Source organism: Narcine bancroftii, chromosome 2 (genome assembly GCF_036971445.1).
Source record: "Narcine bancroftii isolate sNarBan1 chromosome 2, sNarBan1.hap1, whole genome shotgun sequence".
NCBI lineage: Eukaryota > Metazoa > Chordata > Chondrichthyes > Torpediniformes > Narcinidae > Narcine > Narcine bancroftii.
Window position 1 is genome coordinate 342,248,535 of NC_091470.1, and position 20,876 is coordinate 342,269,410.

Sequence of the window (20,876 nt, forward strand, 5' to 3'; positions counted from 1 at the left end):
GCGCCTTAAAAAAAAACTCCAGAGATCAGGACAGCCAGAATGTGATTGCAGGAGGCTGGAGAGGCTGCCTCGAGCCAGTGGATTGGTGGGGTTTCAGAATTCAGCTAAGGATCTGAATAATTATACAGACTTCTTGTTACTGACTTTATAAAACAGTTGTGGACAAAAGTGTCCCCATTAAATCGTTCAGGGTTTTCCCCAACCAGAGGCCCTGGATGAACAATGAAATACAGAACTTGCTGAAAGCCAGATCTGAGGCATTCAAGTCCAGAGATCCAGAACACTACGCGAGCCATAGATACGACCTACGAAAAGTAATCTCCTGGGTGAAATTGAGATTCCAGACAATAATGAAAACAACAAAGGATGCCTGTGAGCTGTGGAGGGGCCTAAAATGACATAAATTAATGCCTTCTACACTGGAACTAAGGAAGAGCCACTGACGATCCTCAACTGTCAGAATCTAAAGCTGATGTGCAGGCTGCCTTCAGAAGAGTGAATCCAAGGAAAGGATCAAGCCAGGACAGAGTAGCTAACTGAGTACTGAAAATCTGTGACGACCAACTGGCCAATGTATTCACGGATATCTTCAGCCTTTCACCCCAGCAGGGCATGGTACCCTCCTCTTTCAAAAATACGTCAATTGTACCAATCCCCAAGAAGTGTGTGGTAACCTGCCTAAATGACTACCGATGAGTAGCACTCACATCCACAGTGATGGTGTAAAAGCATTTCAGCTCCTGTCTGATCGGTACCAATTTGCCTACTGTAGATTCCATCTCACTGGCTCTACACAAAACCTTGAAAGCCTGAAGAGCAAAGATTCATACATCAGGATGTTCTTTATTGACTACAGTTCAGCATTCAACAACATAATCTCCTTAAAATTGATTAGCAAACTCCAAGACCTGGCCCTCAATACCCCACTGTGCAATTGGATCCTTGATTTCCTCATCTCTAGATCCTAATCAGTGCAGATTGACATCTCCTCCACATTCTCCATCATCACTTGGGCACCACAGGGTTGTGCACTTAGATCCCTTGCTCTACTCTCTTTACATCCATGACTGAGTGGCTTTAGCATAATCACATTATCTACAAATTTACTGATGACGTTATATAAAAAGGGGCAATGGGTCAACATCCAGTAGGGAGATTGAAAACTTAGTTTAATGGTGTACTATCAACAATCTCTACTCAATGTCACCAAGGAGCTGAATGCAGACTTTAGAAAGGGAAAATCAGAGATGTATAATCCAATGATCATTGGAGAAAGGTGGAGAGAGTGATCGAATTTAATTTCCTGGGAGTCACTGTATTGGAGGATCTTTCTTGGATCCAGCATACTAATGTCATACTAAGCCCTGCAAAAGTTAGTGAACACAGCCCAGTACATCACAGGCAAAACTAATCCCACCATTGAGAACGTCGACATGAAACTCTGCAATCAGTGAGCATCTGCAATCATCAAGGATCCATTATTTACGAATCATTTTTTTTTTGTTTTTGCAAAGAAATTTGTATTTATTTCATTTTTAAATTTCTCTCTTGTATACATTTCTTTCTCCTGAAGTGCAGATTACAGTTTCCTGACCTGCAGAAAAAAGAATCTCAGGGTTGTACTGTGCGGCACACGGAAAACTAGTGGTGAACTGTTTATTTAGCAGCTGCTTATCTCAAAGAACTCTGACTTGAAGCAGTCTGGTCAGGTCTTCATGTAACGAAGGGATGGATCAAGTATTTATACCTTCAAGCAAGTTAAGATAAAGGTTACATCAATCACAAATTCATGTGATCTAAAAGTAAAGCATTACATATTGAATGAGCACCCCTTTCTTCCCCCCCCCCCCCACCCGAGGCCTCGAAGATAAGCCTCACAAGGTTAAAAAAAAAACTTGTTCGTGAAAACAGGCCAGTTGACGTATTCCCAGACTGTATGGAACATGTTATCTATCTATTCTTAAGCAGTGCCATTTTCTATGTGTTTCTGTGAAACTTCAGCAACAGTGCTTAGTACCTGCTTTTGATCTCGTCCCCTCCCTTCATTCTCTTCCATCAAGCATCCAAAGGGTCTTAATATTCACTCAATATTCAATTCCACACATCATTCTTCCTTTTTATCATTCGATGATAACTTATAGTGCTATACAACTTGTGCCAGTATGGTTGTATAGCAAACCTTAATGCAGATAACAGGAGCACAGAAGGCAACCAATACTGCGGCTATCCAGTATTGCTTTAGAGATATTGAAGAATTCATCTTTGACCTTGGTGATGCACTTGCCTCTAACAATGTCGCATATACCACCCTGGTAGCTAACTGGTAATCCACTGCATATTGGAGTTAGTCTGAAAAGTTTCATAATCTCATTTCCCAATGCCCCCAAACCACAGATGAGATCATTGTGATTCTTCGTAGCCATCATCCCTGCTAATCTTCCTTTGGGTATGTGGCTGAGCTCTCCCCATCCAACATTGCACCTGAGGGATTGTGGGCTATGATACTCCGCACAGAATTCCTTTGCCACTCCTGGGGCAATGATCCATCTTCTGGCTCGAGGATTCTCAGAGCACAGGACTTCTCGAGGTCCTAATGTCCCTATGGCAAAGGAGAAATACATATCCTTTCTTTAACTGATAACAGGCGATAGGGTCTCGAAAGATGTCATGTTATACCCTGTTGTCCTCCACATGTTTATATTCTTACTTTCACTTGTCTGTAATCTGCTCCATTTCAAAATCTATTCTTTCTCTTTCTGTATGGGGTGGGTCTTAAGGGGATACCTCCTGTTGAGTTGGTTAGAATAGGGAAAAGATTCACAGCTATAAACATTTATCTTGTCAAAAGAAACATTTAAAAAGGTATTATTGCTTCTGCCCAAAATCCCTCTTTTCAGTCACGACTCTGGTATTCAGTTCAAGGCAACAAGAGGCATAACAATAAAGTTCTCATGTTGTAGGTGGGCTTTTTTTTCTCTTGGTCTGTTATAATAAAGATCTTAATGTGTTAGTTGGGCCTTTTTCCTTAAGCCTGTCCTTCAAGTTTTAGAGCAGTCAGTATTAATAACGGGTCCTGGAATGGCCCTTTCCAGCAAGTTCCCAATTTCTTTTGATCCCATTTCTTTACCAGAACGTAATATTCAGGTTTGACGTTAGGATAGTCACCACTTCGATCCGTTGGATCATCCTCCTTTAGGTGTGTTTGTTGTACCTGAGAATGCATCTCTGAGGAAAAAAAAGTTAGTTAGATTACTCAAATATTTGCTCATGTCATCATCTAATGATAATAAATCCATCCCTACTAGCAGTGCGGGCTCTGCTCCCCAAGGTGTCCATATTAGCTGTTCATGGACCCTCTCTGCAGCAGAGAGCCCTGACTTATTAGCCTGCAGTGTCATCCGCATTTTAAACAATGCTAGGGGTAGCCAATTTTAGCTTTGTTTCCTCAGTCAATTTCACCAGCTTAGTTTTTTAAAAATATTTTATTTGCATATACTTTTATTCCTGCTGGCCTGGGGTAGTGGAACCACCAAATCATTATTCAATTCTTCATTTATCTTGGCTACAAAGTGAGGACCATTATCTGAACTCAGCGCATAGGCAACCATAGCAGGGAATTATTTCTTTTAACAAAATTTTAAACTAATAGTCAAAGCAGTAGAACAAAATTTTTACTAACAGTCTAGGCAGTATTGCCTTTAAATAAAAAGAAAAATGGCTAATTATAAACATGAAAAATGGCCTCCTGACAAGAGGTACCTTTACTTAAAATGTGGATGCAACCATGTCTGCAGTGAGATATTTACAGTAAAATATTTATCATTCTCTTCTTGCCAATGTGGGTATCATTGTGTATGTAAAGAGAACCAAACATCAAAGATAACAAGTAATGTGCATGTTTGGCCAGCCGGTATAATTTTATAACTGAGTATTGTGCAGGGTTATATACATTTCAAATAAAGCCAACAGCAATACCTTTATCCAATTCATCCCAGTTTCTTCCGACAACTTAGCCAACTTATTCTTTTAAGGCCCCTGGAAAATCAATAATAACAAGACAATACTTATAGTTACATACTCTAAGTAATTCTATAAAATCAGTCTATATACACTCAAATGTCCTTCCCTGAGGGCACAATCTCTTTCCTAGGATTATTTTGTAGACAGATGATACATTCTTTCCTTTCTTTGTGCCTATTTTCTCAAATTAGTGATGTGCCACTCCTATCATTCCTCCTGAGTCAAATATATTGTGTGTACATAATTAAGCAGGTACAGGTAAAGAAAAAATTGCATTAGGTACAGAAATCATCCAGCAAGGGTGGTTCATAATTCAGTTTCTGGATTTCAGTTACAGAGATTAATGAAATTAGCAAGGCAAGGGCATCCCCATAATCAGGCAAGACCATTCTATTTTCAAGCAGTTTATCGCTTTCTGAATAAACAGTGAGGAGAGCATTTATAACAGCAGCTGTTGCAGTAGCATTTGTGTAAGCATTTCCCAAACACTACTGGGTTCTAGTATGGGCATAAATATTCCTTTCCCTATCATGTAGACTCTGATAAGGGCAAACAATTCAAATTGCTGGGAAAACTGGATGATAGAAGGCAGCCGTCTTCATTACTTCACATGTATTTTTCTCAATGGCATAACCTGCATGATGTAGACCTGCATCATCAACGAAGGCTGACCAGTCAATAAACCAAGTTGTAGTTTCATCAATGGGACTTGTGCCAGAAGTCAAAAGATAATTATGCTGCAAACAATTAGAATCTGGTTCTTCAAGATCAACTGAAGGCAGTGTTAAAAAGGCTGTCGAGTTAACAGTAAGACAATCACGTAAGGTCAGATGAATTCACGAAGGAAAAGTTCATTGTGGCTGAAAAGCTCTTGAGTCATGTGGCCTGTTTGATTAGATGTCAGGAGAACTGCCTCTAAATGCTGGATTTATTTCACTCTGGGTTTCAGATGCCTCAGCTCACTCTCTTTATTACTCGGCCAGAAGGCCCATCCTTGGTCTTCTTTGTTTTAAACAATGTTGCAGTTTTTTTTTCTGGTAAGCATTGCATAAAATCAAGCCAAGGGCTGGCCATCGCTAAATGTCTGATCTGCAGCAGAAGTCTGGTGTGCTTCCAAAATTCTTGTGCAGTGTCTTTCAGGAGGAGTTTGACTTGAGATTGCAACACTGAAGGAGTTGAACACCATTTCTTAACTGTTATTAATGTCAACCAGTTTACCTATCTCGGCTGCACCATTTCATCAGATGCAAGGATCGACAATGAGATAGACAACAGACTCGCCAAGGCAAATAGCGCCTTTGGAAGACTACACAAAAGAGTCTGGAAAAACAACCAACTGAAAAACCTCACAAAGATAAGCGTATACAGAGCCGTTGTCATACCCACACTCCTGTTCGGCTCCGAATCATGGGTCCTCTACCGGCACCACCTACGGCTCCTAGAACGCTTCCACCAGCGTTGTCTCCGCTCCATCCTCAACATCCATTGGAGCGCTTACATCCCTAACGTCGAAGTACTCGAGATGGCAGAGGTCGACAGCATCGAGTCCACGCTGCTGAAGATCCAGCTGCGCTGGATGGGTCACGTCTCCAGAATGGAGGACCATCGCCTTCCCAAGATCGTGTTATATGGCGAGCTCTCCACTGGCCACCGTGACAGAGGTGCACCAAAGAAAAGGTACAAGGACTGCCTAAAGAAATCTCTTGGTGCCTGCCACATTGACCACCGCCAGTGGGCTGATATCGCCTCAAACCGTGCATCTTGGCGCCTCACAGTTTGGCGGGCAGCAACCTCCTTTGAAGAAGACCGCAGAGCCTACCTCACTGACAAAAGGCAAAGGAGGAAAAACCCAACACCCATCCCCAACCAACCAATTTTCCCCTGCAACCGCTGCAATCGTGTCTGCCTGTCCCGCATCGGACTTGTCAGCCACAAACGAGTCTGCAGCTGACGTGGACTTTTTACCCCCTCCATAAATCTTCGTCCGCAAAGCCAAGCTAAAGAGAGATTAATGTCCAATAGCTGTGAAGCTGCGAGTTTTCCAAAACACTTCTTCCTCACTTGTGCACAGTCTCACTACACAAACAGAAGGGCTCGAAGGTGGGTGGCAAACTTTTTTTCGAGTTCCTCTTTTTTTCAAAATGAGCAACAATTCTCCGTCAAAACTCAGTCTGAAACCTTCTTTATTGTATCTAGCGAGACACAGGACTGGTAAACGTGGCTGCTAGGGTACACATAGGGGTGGTCTGCCCACAAGGAAACTTTTGATCCCTTGTTCTCATCATTCTGCGAGAATAGGGTCCCCGGGGTTTTATTCTTTCACCTTGTGTTTGTTAACCATTTGGCACCTGATTTCTTTCCCCTTAGATTCACCCAGCAAGATTTCTCTTGTTTTTTATTTCCTTGCTGCATCCTTTTCCTACATTAATTTGTTCCTGTGATCACATGATTCTATGTCCCTTAAGTTACTCCCTTTGTTTCTGTTCCCTTTATTCCTATTGTTTATTTTTGAAAAAGAGTTCCAAAGTAGTTACCTTCTGGAAGCAATACATGTCCACTATTTTAAAGGGGGGGGGGGGGGGGGGGGGAATTGGTTGCACAAGGGAAAGACCGATTGTCAGGCAACGGTGTTTCCCTTCTAACATGTTGAATCAATGTATGAAAGTTTCAGAAGCGAGAAAAAAAAATGGTAAATCAATTTGTTTAATAATGCCTAAAAAGTGTTCTGCCTGTATTTAAAGATCTGCTAATTACTGCCTTGTTTTGATCCATAACATGTTTTATCTCTGAAGAGTTTCAAGTAGAACATTTAACGTGGGCTCAGTGCTGTTTTGAAAATGCTGGAAGCGCTGGTGTTTAACGTGGACTTAGAGTACACATACAGATTAGCAGAGCAAAGGGTTAAGTCAGTCACTTAGGCAGCAGAAAAATATCTCTCTCTAAAGTGGGAGTGTGGACAAGAGAGTGCACTACCATTGTAATAGTAAATATCACATCTTTAATCTGAAATGCTAAATCAATTTCACATTCCGCAGTTGGTGCTGACCTGTTCCTTGTTTAAATTTTAGCCGTTTGTGATCTTTAAATATCGCATTTAATTTTTATTTCAATATTGATCACAATTGATCAGCACCTTCTAGTTTAATCTGCTGCTCATCCAAATAACTTAGTTTCTGTAACTCCTGGAGAAAAGTTTAATTATAGTCTTAAAAAAAAATATTGCACAGACAGGGCAGGAGCTGCCAATCACTTTTAACTTAACTTTGATGACTAAGCAAGATCAGGGTCGATATGATAGTTTCCTCCCCTGTGGCTCGCATTATGTCTCCAGCTCACTTTTTCCCCCCACTTCTCGTGGGCCTCCTCTTTCCACTCACTAATTTTGTTTTTCCATTTATTTGATGCTTTTTTTTTCACATTAGTTGTCCTTCTTCGACTATATTACTAGTATTATAAATTCATCCTCCTGCTCTGTGTCATTTTGGAACAGTTCTGGTAAGTTACCAGAAGGGACCGGTCCCTTTTCTGATATATCATTACCTTTTTAACTCTATCATAAATTTAACCAGCCAGCCCTTTTCTGGCCTCCTGCACAACTCACTGTCCAATTTAAATTTCTACCCTTAATCTTTACCATACTTAGGATATAAATAAACACATTGTCTGTCCTGGGTTCCCCACATCACTCATTTCCGACATTTCACTCAAAGGAGGGTTTACTCCTGATTTATCACACACTTGTCCCATGTTGTCCTCTTGATCCTCTGCGCCCACTTCAGGGGGGGGATTTCCCCTCTTAACCAATCTAAGGCAGGGCATCAGAACTAGGATAACATGTTATGTTAGGCAGCACTTTTATCCTCCCCCCCCCCCACCCCGAGCGAATTTTGAAGCCCTTATTTTCCCCTGGGTGAATCCTCAAGCCCTACCTTGTTTTCCATGAGTGAATCCTCAAGTCGACCTTTTCTGAGCAAATCCTCAAGCCCCACCTTCTGCGTGCCCGGGATCGACACTCTTTGTTTGTCTTGAGCCATCAGAGTCGTGCTATCGGAGGAGGGGATCAGCTGGACTGACACCTTGAGAGGAGGACCAAGAAAGTGTCCCATGGGCCCGTTCTCTAGTCTTTGTGTGTCAGCTCAGTCAGTCACTGACACCATCCAGTGAGCATTTCTGGCTGGCTCACAAAATGTGGTGCTGGTTTCAATCGTTCCTGTTGGCATGAGTCACGACACACAGAAAACTAGTGGTGAACTGTTTATTAAAGCAGCTGCTTATCTCAAAGAACTCTGTACTGCTTTCACACTTGAAGCAGTCCGATCAGGTCTTCGTCTAACAAAGGGATGGATCAAGTATTTATACATTTAAGCAAGTTAAGAACAAGGTTACATCGATCACAAATTCCCGTGATCTAAAAGTAAAGCATTACATATTGAATAAGCACGCCTTTCTCCCCATCTCCCTCCACCCACCTGAGGCCTCGAAGATAAAGCCTCACAAGGTTAAAAATATGTATTTGTTTATGAAAACAGGCCAGTTGACGTATTCCCAGACTGTATGGAACATGTAATCTATCTATCCTTCAGCAGTGCCATTTTCTATGTGTTTCTGTGAAACTTCAGTGACGGTGCTTAGTACCTGCTTTCGCCCCCTTCCTTCATTCTGTCCCACTAAGCTTCCAAATCGTCTTAATATTCACTCAATATTCAATTCCAGTACATGATGTCATGTATGTACTCTAATAATAAATCTGAAGTTTGTGTTTCTCTGGTCATCAATCACTGGAGAGTCGAGTGCCCTAGGGATCGGTGCTAGGTCCACAACTGTTCACGATATACATGAATAATTTAGAACAGCGGACCAAGTATCACCTGTCTGTTTGCTAATGAGTGGAAAACCAAATTGTGTAGAGGATGTGGAGAGTGAAAGATTGTAGCATGCTGCTGTGAAGAGGGACTTAGGAATCAACAAATGTTAGTTTTCAAGTACCACAGGTAACGAAGTTTAGCGCTATCAATTAGCCCCGATAAGCCAGAAGTCGAGATTAATAGGGTTTAATCACTATAAACTTGGATATATCTTACATGCTGTTGGGCTGATCCCAAGGCAGTACTGAGAGAGGAGGATTGGGTGATACAGTATTGGGGGTGAGCCAACCAGTACAATGACTACAATATTGTGCTCCACCACATTCTTTCGAAACAAAGTCCAGCCAGGTGAAGTGTCAGAGTCGATTCAGAGTCTATTTTTAGGTTCAGTCTGTCCGGTGGTTTTGTCTGTCTGACTGAGGTGTTGCTGTAGGTTCCTAGGCAGAGCTCTATGTGATGGGCTGTGATTCAGATGCTGAACAGAATCAGTTGGGGCTGGTTCAGGGTGGTGGGGGGGGGGAATGTTAATTGGGGTTGGGGCAGTGCAGCTGATGCCATCCCTGGAGTCGGATCCTTGGCCATGTCTCTGCTAGTAGTGGGAAAGGGGAGGGGTGCTGGTTGATATGGTCAGTTCAGCAAGCACCTCAGTTGTGGGGGCCCCTGCATAAGCCAGGTCCCAGACAGAGACCGCCTCTCTCCACCCATACTGCATGTAGGCATACTGGGGATTCTCATGAAGGAGATGGACCTTCTCGACCACTGGGTCTGCTTTGTGGGTTCTGGTGTGTCTCTGGAATAGCAGAGGTCCTGGGGTCAACAGCCAGACAGCCAAACAGACCACCTAGGGAAGCAGAATAATTTTTCATGCGGTGTCACATTTGTTGTCGTACAGAGGATGGACATGGTGGTATGGAACGCCTCTGGTAGGACCTCGCCACTGGGAGAGGAGAGCCCTTTTGACTTGAGTGCCAGGAGGACTGCCCTCCAAATGGTGCCATTCTCCCTTTCTTCATGGCCATTATCTCTGGGGTTATTCCTACTTGTTGCTATGCTTTTGACTAGCAGATATTGGCGCAACTCTTTGCTCATAAATGAGGACCTCCAATCACTGTAAATGTAACTTGGGTATCTGAAGAATGTGAAAAGGTTATGTAGGGACTAAATGACAGTGATCATAGTCATATCTGGGCAGGGGATGGCGAATGGGAATTGTGAGTATTCGTCAACAATGTTGAAGAAATACACATTCTGTTTCATGGACGGGAGGGGGCCCTTGAAATACCTACTTAGACATTTGAAGGAGCGGGTGGCCTTGATAAGCTGAGCTTTCTTCTGCTGGTAGAAGTGTGACTTGCATTCTGCACATATCAGGCAGCAGCATGTCAGCTCCCTGATGTCCTCAACTGAGTATGGGAGGTTGGGGTTCTCATAAAGTGATAGACCCAAGTGACCCTGGGGTGGCAGAGGCTGTTGTGTTGAGCTCCCTGGGCCAGTAAAAGATCTCATAGTTGGAGATGGACAGCTCAATTCTCCATCTCCGGATCTTGTCATTCTCCCTTTCTGCCTGGCCATTATCTCTGGGGTTATTGCTGGTGATCCTACTCGTTGCTATGCTTTTGACCAGCAGATATTGGCGCAACTCTTTGCTCATAAATGCAGAACATGCATTTCTTCTTGATATACATGATATTTAGGGCTTTTGCTGTCTGGAGGAATTTCTACTCATTAGCGTTGTGGTCCTGCAGGTCATGATCACAGGTGGTCACATTATCTAGGTAGGGGAATATGGCATTCAGTTGGTGGTCATCCACCATTTGGTCCATCTCCCTCTGGAAGACTGAAACTCCATTTGTGACTCCAAAGGAGATCTTGAGGAAATAATAGTGGTGGCTCTTTGCCTCGAACGCCATGTATGTACTATCTTCTGGGCAGATTGGGAGCTGGTATAGGCTATCTTGAGCCCAATGGTGGAGAAGACCCGGTATTGGGCAATATCATTCACTATATCGGCTTTGCTGGGGAGGAGGTAGGCATCCAAGAGGGTGAAACCAGTTGATAGTCTGGATGTAGATTATGATCATCCTGTGCTGCTTTCTGCTCCTTACGACCATACCTTGGACTCCAAGGGCTGGTGCTGGGCTCTATGATGCCCTCTGCCAGGAGTCACTTAACCACAGCCTTGATAAAGGCTCTGTCCTTGGGACTGTGTTGCCTACTCCTAGTTGCCACTGGCTTACAGTTGGGGGTGAGGTTTCTGAACAGAAGTGTGGTGGGACTGGAGGGTGGACAGACTGCAGAACATGAGTAGTGAGTGCTAGTCGGGTCACTGATGGACGGATGTTTTAAAAGTTGGTTAATATGGATGGGGGGGGGGAGGAGGTGGGGCCTGCCATATACAGGACACTTTTTAACCCCATATACTATCAGGAGACTTTTAAGTTGGTACTGGAAGCCAAGCCCCAGTATGACTGGTGCACAGAGTTGTGACATCATGAACAATTTAAAATTCTTGTACTTGGTGCCACCCATGGTTAGTATTATTTGTACATTTCCCTTGGATTTTGAACAAATGGAACTTGGAGGCCAATGAGACTTTTTACTTGACTGGGGTCACTGTGAGGAAGCAGTGCTGTACAGTGCCTGAGTGTTTGATGCTTTCGGTGCTCCCCGTGTCAAACAAGCAGTTCATAATGCAGCCATTTACCTCAATGTCCATGGTAGACTTCACTAAATAGTGTTGGATGCTCTGATCCAGAACAATGGATGCTGGCGTCAGTTCGTTGTCTGACTCAATGTACATGTGCCTCGGTGACCTCCAAGATGTCTACCCCAAAGATGGCTGCCCCCATAGTGTGCATGCCAGAAGTGAAGCCAGAAGTGAGGTTGACCCTGGCCATCGTGCTCGGGCCCCAACCACACTATTTTCCACAACCGGAAGTGACATGGTCCAAGATGGCGATGATCGCTGTTCGCACGTGGTGCTGCAAGGGCTGGACCTACATACAAGTGCATAGTGTCCTTTTCTTCTGGAGTTGGAGGCAGGAAAGCTGTTTCCACTGGTAGATGAGGCAGAACTAAGGATTACAGCCTCAAGAGCAGGGGAGTAGATTGACAGAGACGAGGAGGAACTGCCTTTTCCAGAAAGTAGTTAATCCTGCTGAAGAAATGTTGCCTCTTTAAATATATTTAAGACACTGATAGACTTTTTGCACTATAGGGGAATTAAGGATTCTGGATAAAAGGCAGGTAGGCAGAGCTGTGTCCATGGCCAAATTAAGGTTCAAAATTCCTTTTATTCTCATGTAATAATACAGAATAAGTAATTTACATGATATACAACTTTTGTCTGTTGTAAATGCAAACAAAGAGTTGCCATTAGATCAGCCATGATCTTATTAAATGGTGGAGCAGGCTTGATGGGCCAGATAGCCTAGTCCTTATTTCTTATGTTCTAATGTTCTGTGCCACACTCTGGGTTCTAAATTCCTGCCCCAGGAACATCTCTCCAGTTCATGTCATAAACAGAATTTTTTATTCAGCCACTCAAATTCACTACAGTTAACTCCCAAGGAAGAGTAGACAACAGTTTCATTATTATCCAGTTTGTTTGACAAACTGATCCATGATCAGTTTATTTTTGTCCTGTACTTAATCCCTTGATGTAGAGCAGTTAAATGCAGTTTATTTTACATTGTATTATTTCATTAATATTAATAACACTGGACAACAATTTTTTTGCTTCCTGAAGACTTTTGGGAGTGTTTTATGAAGTTTGGGTTGCTGATCATGGAAGTCACCTTAAAATTTTCCTATCCTGTATATTTAAAAAAAACTATTTTGTGATTTCCTGACATCTTTTAAGTCTACTAGTACATTGCACTCAAAACAAGCTGTTTTGTTCAGTCCAACCATGCCTGGGTCTGGATTCAATGCAGGTGCTATGCACATGTTGTCTTAGGCCTGGGCATGCTTAGTTAGGAGAGATATAGACGGGCTATAAAAGCAGCTCACATATACAGATGCTGTGCATTACATTGATTATAGATTGAACACATGTTGATGCATATGTTCTTCAGGCAATAGCACAGTAAGTGTTCTTAACAATAGCAGAAATATATCATTAATGTCACAGCACCTGCGATACATCCTGTTACATTTGCGGCGAGTATACACTTAAGGCTCAAAGACACAGCATGACTCCATTTATTAAGAAAGCCAATGAGCTCTACTTCAGTTGTAAAATTAGTAACCAAGACAATGCCTGGACTCCTCATATTTGTTGTGCAACATGTTCAGTCAACTTGAGAGCTTGACTCAGAGGTACATTGTGTGATCAAACAAGTTGAATTCCATAAATGTTCCTTAAATGATTCTTCAACTTCCTACGTGACACAGCAAATCTGAAATGACCTCTGTGCTCTGCTTTCAGTTGTCAATTTTAATCCCCAATTTTTTTTTCCAGAAAGCAGACCTTTTGAAAAACAATTGTTGTCCAGTATAATTTATCCTACCATTCAGAAAGCTCATATGACTTGGATAAAAGTTTGATTTGTTCATTACCTTTACTATTCACTATCCTGCACATAATATATTACAATTTCAACTTCAGTATTAGATTCTAGTCAACAGAATATTATTTTGTATTTAAACCATCATTTAAAAAAAAAATTCTAGCTTCTAACTTACTTCCAGTCAGTATCGTTTTGGTTAAATATCTCTAACACTTCAATTAGATGATAATCTGAAATGCTAATGTTGTCCCCTACCTCAATAGGATCTGCATGACCTGCTGTGTATTTTATTCACAGCTTTTATTCATGACTCACACCATTTTACCTTTACAACTGTATATATTATATTATTTGAAAAGCCAGAATATCTCCATCCCCGGTTCTTATGATCCAATGTTAAAGAAAAAATATTTTAATCTCTCAATCACATTTCAAACTCATTCATGCTCCCACAACCCACCTGAATGGTTTGATTCATTTCTAGCTTGGACTTTGCTCTAGGCATCCATATTTTTTGTTGTGAATTTAATTGAACTCCATCAGTTTAGAGAATGTAATATTACCCAGGTCTCATGAGATATCAATTGGTAATCAACTGTTATATTTTGACAGGCTATGAAGATTCATAGAAGCTATTAGCATATTGTAGCCACAAGAGCATAGAAAATTTACAACACTGAAGCCCAGTAGTCAGCCCATTGCGTCCATGTCAGTCAAAATAAATCACTCATCATAATCCCATCATCTAGCGCTTGGTCCTTTGCCCTAAGGCAGTGGTTTTCAATCTCTTTTCCCCGCTCACATACCAACGTAAGTAATCCCTTACTAGCCACATAGCACCTATGGCACTATACATGCTCTGTGGTTAGTAAGGGATTACTTAAGGTGTTATGTGGGCCCCCAAATTCCTCAACATAGTTATCCAACTGCACGAAAACCAACAAGGATGGGTCAGATACAGCAATGAGCTCTCCGAAACCTTCACCATTGACAACGGCGTGAAGCAAGGCTGTGTTCTCGCACCAAACCTCTTTACTATCTTCTTCAGCATGATGCTGAAACAAACCATGAAAGACCTCAACAATGAAGGTGCTGTTTACATCCGGTACCGCACGGATGGCAGTCTCTTCAATCTGAGGCGCCTGCAAGCTCACACCAAGACACAAGAGCAACTTGTCCGTGAACTACTCTTTGCAGACGATGCCGCTTTAGTTGCCCATTCAGAGCCAGCTCTCCAGTGCATGACGTCCTGTTTTGTGGAAACTGCCAAAATGTTTGGCCTGGAAGTCAGCCTGAAGAAAACTGAGGTCCTCCATCAGCCAGCTCCCCACCATGACTACCAGCCGCCCCCCACATCTCCATCGGGCACACAGAACTCAAAACCGTCAACCAGTTTACCTACCTCGGCTGCACCATTTCATCTGATGCAAGGATCGACAAAGAGATAGACAACAGACTTGCCAAGGCAAATAGTGCCTTTGGAAGACTACACAAAAGAGTCTGGAAAAACAACCACCTGAAGAAACACACAAAGATCAGAGTGTACAGAGCGGTTGTCATACCCACGCTCCTGTTCGGCTCCGAATCATGGGTCCTCTACCAGCATCACCTATGGCTCCTAGAACACTTCCATCAGCGCTGTCTCCGCTCCATCCTCAACATTCATTGGAATGACTTCATCACCAACATCAAAGTACTTGAGCTGGCAGAGTCCGCAAGCATCAAATCCACGCTGCTGAAGACCCAACTGCACTGGGTGGGTCACATCTCCAGAATGGAGGATTATCGCCTTCCCAAGATCGTGTTCTATGGCGAGCTCTCCACTGGCCACTGAGACAGAGGTGCACCAAAGAAGAGGGACTGCTTAAAGAAATCTCTTGGTGCCTGCCACATTGACCACCGCCAGTGGGCTAATATTGCCTCAAACCGTGCATCTTGGCGCCTCACAGTTCGGCGGGCAGCAACCTCCTTTGAAGAAGACTGCAGAGCCCACCTCAATGACAAAAAACAAAGGAGGAAAAACCCAACACCCAACCCCAACCAACCAATTTTCCCTTGCAACCGCTGCAACCATGCCTGCCTGTCCTGCATTGGACTTATCAGTCACCAACGAGCCTGCAGCAGACGTGAACATACCCCTCCATAAATCTTCGTCCGCGAAGCCAAGCCAAAGAAAGAAAGAAGAATATGGGTGGAAAGAAAAAAGGCTAAGAACCATTGTTTTTAAGCCTATATTCTTTGACTTTTAGTAATTTTACTTAGAGAATGAGCTCTTCTTTTTTTGCTCCATCTCATCCCCTCAGAGGGTGGGTTACCTCAACCCCCATTGTTCTAAAGAAAACAAAGACAAAGCTGTCTAATACTTTCACATAGCTAGAAATTTCCAGCCCTGGCACTGTACTCATAAATCAATGGTTCTCATCCTTTCTCTTTCCACTCACCAACCACCTTCAGTAATCCCTTATTAACCACAGAACACCAATGGGATCCTGCTCTGTAGTTAGTAAGGGATTACTGAAGGTGGTATGTGAGTGGAAAAAAAGGTAGAGAACTACTGTCATAAATCACCTCTGTTCCCTCTATATCAGAATCGCACTTTTCCTTCACAATGGACATTGGAAGTGTATGTGGTGCATAACCCACAGTCCAAATAGCATTTTGTAAACTTGTAGCTGGACTTTTCTGCTTTGATTAATAAGAGAAAGCAGGATCATGTGCCTTTTCACCATTTTATCCATTTATTTTCTTCTACGCAAATTCATGAGTTGTTTTCCTTTTACGCGTTCTATGCATATGTGAAGAACAGAAGGGTGATGAGAATGAAGATGGGGCTGGAGGAAGAGGATGTTGGGAAACTCCTAAATTGCTTCAGTATTCACAGGAGAAAAGGCTGAGGTCAAAATAGAACAGGATTGTGCGCTGGACAATGTTGAGCTTAAGGAAGAGGAAATGTTGGACTTCCTTAAAAACATTAGGATTGATGTCCCCAGGGCCGGACGCGATATACCCCAGGTTGCTGTGGGAAATGAGGGGAGAGCGAGAGAAAGAGCGAGAGAGGGAGCGAGGGAGGGAGCGAGGGAGGGAGCGAGGGAGGGAGCGAGGGAGAGAGAGAGAGAAATTCACCTCCACCACATTCAGCAGAAAACACGGTGAGAATAGTATACATTAAATTATATTAAAAAAAGAGATAATAAATGTGAAAGATATTGACGGTTACACATGGTGCAAGAAAAATAATGTCGTTTAAACATGGAGACCTTTTGTGCTGTTGAAGTGGTTTATGACTAAAGTTGTCTGGATGAATTTTTGGCAGGTTTTGACAAAGTCCTGGTCAAAAATGTATTCCAAGGAGAGCAGCAAATTAGGTGCAAATTGGCTCAGTGCCAGGAAATGAAGACAGAGAGAGAAAAACGAAATAGCTGTTATTACAAATAAAAGTGATTCTTGTCATTGTGTGAGAGATATCATAAAGAACCCCATCAACCTACTCGCAGTCTGATCGTGGTGCGACCTTCCTGCAGAAGCCTGAAGCCCAGTACCTCGAGGATGATGGCCTTCCTTTTGTTGCTCCACAGAGCAAATACGCCTGTGTGTGTATTTGTTCAATGTGTACTTGATGTTTCACTCCAAGAAGCACGCGATACTTCACAAATCAACCAACTAATTCCAATGGCATGAAATTCATGACGACTGGAGCTGAGGGGTTTGTTGCAGCCTTCGTCCGCCTTCACAGCCGTTTAGTTCAAAGTAACTTCATCCGCCTGTCCCACTGTTGAGGACTCGGTTGGATTGTTCTTTGCCAGGGGTCTCACCCTCAACCTTACCACCATGGGTGAACCTACCAGGAGCATAGCTCCAGACAGTATCACTTTCGGGAGAAAGTGGACCACACAAGGTTCTCCGCCTCGACAAGGTGACAATCCACAGAGAATCCACAAGGGGGGAGCGAAACACAGAAGTCTGCAGGTGCTGTGATTGTAGTAAACACACACAGAAGGGCTGGACAAACTCTACTGGCCTCAGACCCAAAACATCAGCAAAATGCCTTTACTTCCTATGGCCACTGCAAGACCAGCATTTCAGTGTGTTTTTACCTCTAAGTTCAAGAACAGTTTTTATGCTAACAGCAACCAGGCTCCTCAAACTCCTACTACTACCTAAACCATATCCCACGGAAAGATCTGTCTGCACTATTGAAACATCACTGCTTTTGGTCCAACTGCAGCAGTGAATATATATACTTTTATATTTAGTATTTATTTTTCTATCTCATCGCTTATAGTGCTGTTTTAATTTATACTGTTATTATTGGTATATCTTACATATCTCAATCATTGCAGTGAGTAAGAATTTTGGTGCGGATGTAGATCATATTTAAGTACATTACTGCAAACTTACTAATCATACCTTCCATGTTAACATCCAAATCATGTTAACATCCAAATCATCCAAATCAAGGAGGAAGGATCCCAGCATCCATTCCTGCGGCATACCATTAATCACAGGTTTTCGATCACAGAAACAATCCCTGTCGTCACCATCTGCCTTCTGTTTTGGATCTAATTGCTCTGGAGATCTCATGGATTCTAACCTTTTGCACCCATGTGGGACTTGACCAAAGGCCTTAGCATAGACAACAGTAACCACACTATCCTCTTTGATATATTTTGTTATTCTTTGGGAAAAATTCAATCCATTTGGTCAGACAGGATTGTGTCACTCCAAAAAACCATGCTGAATATCTTACATTAGTCCCTGATCTTCCTAATTCAGATTTAATTTCCAATCCCCCCCCTCCCCCACCCCATTATCTTTAGAAGGGTTTGGAGCCTAGGATTCATTGACTGGAGATGGGGAGGTTTCAGATTCAGGGGTTGGTGGCGGGGACTTTGCTGTCACAATCCATTTTGTGAATCCTTGGATGCGATATCAGAGTCAGATAATCCAAGATTTCTAATTATTCAAATTTGAGTGGCTTTGGGCATGTGAGGGAGATGCAAAGTTTCACAGAGATAGAGACGGTTGGAATGAAAGGGCAAGGGGATGGAAAATTAAAACATAATGTGTAAAATGCTACCATAGAAGAGCAGAATCGAAGGGGATTATCTTCATTTCAATAGTGAAAACTGGAAAGGGACGTTGCTCAGACTTTGTATAAAAATTACTGGAAGTTAACAAGCAGTTAAGAGGTTTATAGCAATAGGATTTGTACAGATTAAGTATCTCGCTCCACTAATTCAGGGACTGGTGACCCTCTATTTGGAATTTGTACACAGGTTTGATCTTCCTCTCAAAAAGGATACATTTGTAAAGCAGTGCAGGTGGATCTTTAGGGTGGGTTCGACATGAGTGGAGATTAAACAACTCAGCCTATACTGACATGATTCTAAAAGAATGAGAGCTCATGGTATCAGAATCTTACATAATGAAGCAGATGCAAGGCTGATGTTCCCCTTGCTTGGAGTTTCTAGAAGCATGAACTGGCTGCTCAGGATGGAGGTAAGAAGAAATTTCTTCACCTAGGGGAGAGTGACACTTTGGAATTCTCTACATAAGAAACCATCTGTTGCTAAGAATATTCAAGAACAATATAAATAGATTTTTAGACCTTAAAAAATCAAGGGATGGAGCAAAGTGGTGCTGAGGTTAAAGATCAACCATTAACATTAAATAACAGAGCAGTGTAAGAGGGCAAACTGGCTTTTTTTTCTGCTTCTATTTCTTAATCACAATAATCTGACCTCAGAGATTCAGATCGTTATTTGTAAACCATTTTTGGCATGTATGGTGTAATTTGAACTCCTTGTTGGAATTACAAGTTCATATCTTACTCCCAGATGCCTATTATTCCATAGAGCTGACAGTCTCTAACCTTTTTACATGATGATTTGTTCCTGTTCTGGTATTTGGATACCAATACAATATAGATTTTTTCGGTAAAACAATGCTATCTGGGATTTGCAAATGGAGAACAAGCAATAAAAATAGCTAAAATCATAAAATAAATGAAGGAACGCTGCACAGTGAGGCCGGTGAGATTGAGAATAAATGGGGAATATTAACCTTGCTATAGCGGGCTGCAGGGCATGGAAGTACCCATCTTCAAATATTCAGAAGCCAAATGGGATTCCATCAATAAGTGGAACATGGTCACATTTTGCCTAGCTAATCAAATAGTTGCTATGATGTGACAGTGAGATGATTAATGTTGTTCTCTCTGTGCAGAGGAAGCTGCTGCTCTTAAAGTTGCAATGGGCCATCTGCACAGTTAGTTTCCAGTCTTCCACTCTGCAGGAGAAGAGTCAGATTCCATAGATACAGGTACAATTTCACAATTACTATTTCTGAACCAGCAACTCCAAGTGGCGATTCTATATATGTTAGGCTTCAGCCATTTCAATGGTTGCACGCTCTTCTCTGAGGTAGGTCATGCCTTCAGATGCTACTCCATAGGGTTGAGTACAAAATTTGGAGTGGAGCTACTGAGAAGACACTCTACTCGTGTCAGACTGAGTGCACCATTTGCACCCCCCCCATCCTCCTCCACTTATCCCAGAAGGATCTAAAGGTCCTGTAGTAATATTTCAAAAAAGAGCATGAGTTCTCCCCAAGGTGCAGAGCAATGTTTATTCCTCACCCATCAGCAACGCCAAAGACTGTCCCATCATTATCACATGGCATTTGGCAACTGGTATCAGAAACTGCACTTCAAAATCACATCATGGGCTATCAAATGTTTAATGCATTAAAAAAAAACATGCTTTTTGCTACGTGTGAGTTTAATTGTTTGCTTATTATTCATTCACTGAAGGCCTCGAGGCTGAATCAGCTCATGCCTCAAATTAACATTTAAATATTGATATATCCAAATGACATATTCGCAGGATTTCTGGCTGAAGGAACCTCCTTTTCCGTCTCTGACACTGAGGCCAATTGGTGTACTTGTAAATGAGCAGAATTCATCATCTCAGGATATTTAGTCCCAAGTTTTACATTATGCAGAGGCTTAATAAACTCCTCTAGGATATATAGTGACCTATGGCATTTGTGTATTAGTGAAGCTCGGCACCAGTTTCCAGGTTTCCAATCCCACATGAGACATTGTTTTCATCCATTCTGTTGTGCTCTTTTGACTTCACATCTGTGTGTACACCTAGGCTGACTCCATAAATCCCTTTTGGTTACCAAAGTGCATTTTTCATGTGCAATGCACATGACAACCCATTATCATTTTGCTCTGGAATCTGTCTTTGTTCAGTTGTTTCTGCTTGTCCAACATTGCCTTCACAGTACCTTTCCTTTTCATTTTCGCAGTAGCGTTCCAATCTTATCACTTTTATGCCCTTGATTTCCCCAGTTTAATGATTTGTCTCCTCTTTATTTGCAGTCTTTGTAAATAACAAGCAGACAGCATATTGCAACATTTACTACATAGAAGGGATTTCACTTTTTTCTTTTTTTTTCCATTCCCTGCCCTATT

At 42.3% G+C, this 20,876-nt stretch overlaps 2 long non-coding RNA genes across 2 annotated transcripts; one reads left to right on the forward strand and one right to left on the reverse strand.

Annotated features, from left to right (window-relative positions):
* Nucleotides 1-1,954: 1,954 nt before the first annotated feature.
* On the reverse strand, nt 1,955-8,113 carry LOC138752796 (uncharacterized). The gene is made up of 3 exons (XR_011350941.1): nt 7,950-8,113; nt 3,976-4,035; nt 1,955-3,225 (listed from the first exon to the last, which is right to left on the reverse strand). It is a non-coding gene; the product is annotated as an uncharacterized lncRNA (long non-coding RNA).
* Nucleotides 6,623-19,702, forward strand: LOC138752797 (uncharacterized). Its single transcript, XR_011350942.1, has 3 exons — nt 6,623-6,709; nt 18,673-18,895; nt 19,622-19,702. It is a non-coding gene; the product is annotated as an uncharacterized lncRNA (long non-coding RNA).
* Nucleotides 19,703-20,876: the final 1,174 nt, after the last annotated feature.